Raw genomic sequence first — 4,851 nt, 5'->3', positions numbered from 1 at the left:
GGAGAAACCCCAGACCCTTCCTACTCCAGGGTCCTGTGGGGTGGTGGCAAATGTCTGGGCAGGCTCTTGAAGAGAGCTTCTGGAAGGAGTGGGTCCTGAGCTTGGATGGGGACCCAGGCATGGAGATGGCCTTGTGGGGCCCTTCTGGGGAACAAAGGAGCTGGGCTGTGCCTGGGCTACAGGTGTGTGGCTCCATTCTTGGATGGAGTGAACTCTGCCCTCTAATAGGCTCATGTTAATTTCCTTTTAGTGGATATCATGGAAATAAAGGAAATCCGCCCAGGGAAGAACTCCAAGGATTTTGAGCGTGCAAAAGCAGTGCGCCAGAAGGAAGAGTGCTGCTTCACCATCTTGTACGGCACCCAGTTTGTCCTCAGCACTCTCAGTTTGGCAGGTGGGTGCATGTTTGTGTGCTTTTCTCCCTCCCTGTTCCTCAGTTTCCTTCTGAGCAAGCTCTTTATTAGGACCTGCCTGCCTACTAAAATGCATATGGGCAGTCCCAGTCCTGTCCCTGTCTAGCTGTGTGTCTTTGGGTGAGTGACTTAACCTCTCTGAGCTGCGGTTTGCTCAGCTGTGAAATGGGGAGAATACTAATGCCCATCTCATTGGGTCGTTGTGAGGAGCATGTTAAGTGTCTGCCTGGCTCATGCTGAGAGCTGAATAAATGGTGGTTAGAAAGTCTCATCAGTGTGAGCCAGGCTCTGTTGCATGAAAAATGTAACCTGCCTTCTTCCAGCAGACATCTCACAGGAAACTTGACACTGATCTGAAGGAACTGTCCTGTAATCTTAGATCACACACACGTGCACACACACAAGCAGTCCACACACCTGCACACGCACAGCCACACCTATCTGGAGGTGAGATTTCTGGCCTTCCCTGTGAATCCATCAGAAAGCAGAAGAGGCTTCTGAGAGATAAGCCCGAGAGGTGTGAGAAAGCTCAGGTACTTTACTCAGGGGTGGAAGCCTCTGGTTACTTTCAGGTCCAGTCCCAGAACTTACTGACTTAGCCATGTACTTACAGCCATGACTGAAAGAAAAAATAAGTAGTATTAAAAGTAGACCAAAGTAGAGGGGTACTATAAAATTTGAGGAATATAGGGACATTTAATTTAGGGCCAAATAGCTCTTAATTTCTCATTCATTCTTTCATTAAGCATCTTTTGAGCACATGCTCTGTGCTAGGTTGTGCTAGACGTCGGTGGATCTGTAAAGATAAATAAGACTGCATTACTGCCTTTAGGGAGCTCTACGTGGGCAGACAAACCTGAGGACAGGAAATTATAGCACACTGTGATGAGACCTATAGTTCAAGCATAGGAATCGAGAGTGCCTAATTCCCAGAAAGGCTTTGCAGAGGAGGTGATTTTTACACTGAGTTTTGAGGCACCAGTAGGAGTTGGAAGGAAAGAGGACAGTCCAGGGAGAGGGCATTACATGTGCAGGGGCTTAGAGGAGGCAGATAGCAAGCTGGTGTGGGAAATGATGCGTGTATGTCTGCTTCATGGTGTGTGGAGGGTGGGAAAGGTAGGGCTGGAGAGAGGAGGAGTCCCTTGATCATGAACCTTCACAGCCCTGTCCTCTTAGCCTGGCCACTGTTCGTGGTAGGGAGGCAACAAGAGCCCAAGGTGTGGTGCCTAGGATGCCAGCTTTGGGGTCTGTCCCACTCTGGGCTCCCTCTTCTAGGGCTCTGAATTCAAGGTCAGGCAGAGTGATGGTCAAGATCTTGATTCAGATCCTTGGTTTTCAGATGGCTGCCTTCTAGCTGTGTGCTCACGTGGCCTTTCCTCAGTGTGTGCTTGCATAAAGGGGAGCTCTGGTCTCTTCCTCTTCTTTAGAAGGGCACTAATCCCTTCATGGGGGCCCCACCCTGATGACCTCATCTGAACCTAACCCGTCCCAAAGGCCCCACTTCCTAAAACCATTGTTCTGGGGGTTATGGCTTCAACATATGAATTCTGGTGGGACACAAACATTCAGTCCGTAATAGCTAGTTATGGGCTGTGTGGCTTTGGACACATCGCTGAACCTGTCCTAGACTAGGTTTCTCCACATTAGTTAAATGGGGATGGTAATATACTTCCTGAATGGGCTTGTTTTTCAGGATTAGATAAATATAGGAAAAGCACTTACGACAGTGTCTAGCATACAGTAAGCACACTCAAGCTATTTTAGCTGCTAGGCAGTAATGAGGCTAGTGATAGTGACCACTGCCACCACCACTCGTAGCTGATTCGATTTGGCACAGGAAATAACCGCTTGTCACGCCTGTTGTAGAAAGCTTATCAGGAGTGTGCTGATTGCAGACAAAAAGCAGGTCTCAGAACCTTGCAGGTGTGAAGGCATTGCTTTCTTGGGTGCCTCCTGCAAAACTAGAAGGGCAACACAGGCTTCTCCCATCCCCATTGTCTGTATGGGGCGGAGGTTTCTGAGCAGAGGTCATTCTAGGAATTAACACAGCATTTCTCTTCCCATTTACCTTTCCAGCTGACTCTAAAGAGGATGCAGTTAAATGGCTCTCTGGCTTGAAAATCTTACACCAAGAAGCAATGAATGCGTCCACGCCTACCATTATTGAGAGGTACTTGGCTTCCGCCTTTTTATCTCTGTGGTTGTTCATTCATTTGTTCATTCCGCTGCTTTTTGCCAACATGGGCTAAAGGAGAGAAAAATGGGATGGTGCATCTTTGAGGCTCATTGAGTGGGTGCCCAATAGTGGCTGTGTACTCTCCAATATTTCAAATGAGAGCCTCTCTCCATGCAGGTCTTTAGCCTGGGCATATTGGGGTGACCAGTGCATTGGAGTTGAAATAGAAACATCCATTGGTGCTGGGTGTCAGGGAAAGAGGAGCGTGTCCTTCTTAAAGGATTTAATAAGGGATTAAGTGGACTGAACATAGGACAGTCAGACCCAAGGTCTGGAACTTTCCACCATTCATTCCCTTATGGGTTGGTGAGGGTCTTCTCAGGACTGTTTCTTCAATGTCATGGGTGTCTGGATGAGATTGGGGTGTGTTATTTTCCCCCCAGTAAACAAAACCCCTCCATGTTGCATCATTTTTCTTACCAGCTTTTTGGGGATTAATGGCTCTCATCAGAGGGAATTGGTCAACTTAAAGAAATCCAGCCTTTTCAAGTTGACGGGGCCCTCTGGACTCAAATAGGGTTCTTCAACCACAAGGAGAAAACTGCTTCCCGAGCTGCCCTCAGTAGAAAGTTGGAAATTCCTTCCCTTTCGCTCTAGTTTCCTTTGTCGTCATCCCATAGAAGTCACTTAGACTTGCACTGTTCTCTAACTCTCTCTCTCACCCAAAATATCTTTCCAGTTGGCTGAGGAAGCAGATTTATTCTGTGGATCAAACCAGAAGAAACAGGTAAGATTTGTTTGCATTTTTGCAGTTTTCTACTGATCATTTTGGTCTGTCATTTTCATTTGTTCTTTAAATGCTCTGGGGGTTGCAGCATATTTTGTGGTGGGCAAGGTCCTCATGAGGTCAGATTTGACCTACAAAGTGCCAGATGCCGTGTTAGGTGCTGGGGGTCGACAAACATAAGTCTCTGCCTGGGTGGGGCCTCCATTCCAGTGGAAAATTCCAGTCCAGCTGCAGAGATGACGTCTTTGCCATGGGGGATTTAGACCTCGTCACAAATATTGGAGCACCTTCTATGTCCTGGGAATACAGCAGTAACATGATCACTTTGGCGCCTGCCTGCCCTTGTGGTAGGAAAGAGATTGACTGTAATGAAGAGAACTGAGTTAAATAGCCCTGGTTCCAAGGGCTGTGCAGAGATGAGGTGGGTGATAAGATAACATGTAATTCAGTTAACTTGACTTTTTCACTTAACAGCACCTCTCGGAGAGGTCCCCCACCAACACACAAAGCTCTATGCCAGACTTTTTTTTTTTTTAAATAAGCATGTGGTTTTGGTTTTTTCTTAGATGAATACAGTATAATTTCAGAAATTGTTTCCTTATTGATGGAGGTAGAGTTGTTCCTAATCCTTTATTGTGACTAACGCTGCTATAAAAACCTTTGAGTCTATTTTTTTGGAACCTTGTGTGGGGTGGGTATGAGTGGGATAAATTCTTAGAAGTGGAAAACCAGCAGCAAAGCGTTTGCCAGTCTAATAGTTTGATAGCCAGAGCTGGCGGCAGTTTATATTTCTGCCACTGGTGCAGGAGAGCACCATTCCCTACCCTCTATGTCATCAGACATTGACCTTTGTTAATGGGATGGATGAAAGGCAGCAAGAGTGTTTCTGCTTGAATTTGCATTTCTTTATGGGTGAGGTTGAACATCCTTTTATCCATTTTTTTGAGGTTGTGATCCAGTTCTTGTTAATAATGCAATGATAAAATCTATCATTTATTGGGCACTGAGCACTTACGTCAGGCACTTTGCAATCACTGTCTCATTTTAGCCTCACATGAGACCATTTTTCTTTAAAATTTTTCCCCTTTGAGCCATTGTTGGTTTAGACACATCAGTATCATATGGGAGGCAATAACTCAACTTTCCTAATACTACCATTTTGTTCCTAAGTCTTTCCATCTTTAAGGTGACATTGTGTCTGGTCAGTGTCTTCTGTCACTTGTTGATTTCAGAATGATCATGTCTGTATGCTCTCTTGCAGGGATGCCCCACAGGAGAATTTGGAACTATTATCCATGAAGTGCTCACTAGTCTGGTAGCGTCAGGTCAACCAGTGGCTCTGTCCGCATTTTCCTCTGCACCAGCCTTCTTTCCCTCCTCTCCTCTTCTCTCATCCATCGTTCCCTCTGGTCCTACACACTGGGCCACCGAGGTGGATCAGATGAGGTCCCTGGGTTGGAGAATTTTGTATACAC

General features: G+C 46.3%; 1 long non-coding RNA gene across 1 annotated transcript; it reads left to right on the top strand.

The window, feature by feature from the left end:
• The first annotated feature begins 287 nt into the window (after positions 1-287).
• On the top strand, positions 288-3,376 carry LOC103584140. Its single transcript, XR_549937.1, has 3 exons — positions 288-394; positions 2,490-2,583; positions 3,329-3,376. It is a non-coding gene; the product is annotated as an uncharacterized LOC103584140 (long non-coding RNA).
• Positions 3,377-4,851: the final 1,475 nt, after the last annotated feature.

The sequence above is a fragment of the Galeopterus variegatus genome, unplaced genomic scaffold (assembly GCF_000696425.1).
Source record: "Galeopterus variegatus unplaced genomic scaffold, G_variegatus-3.0.2 Scaffold45333, whole genome shotgun sequence".
Classification (NCBI taxonomy): domain Eukaryota; kingdom Metazoa; phylum Chordata; class Mammalia; order Dermoptera; family Cynocephalidae; genus Galeopterus; species Galeopterus variegatus.
This window is presented reverse-complemented; position numbering and strand designations above follow the sequence as displayed.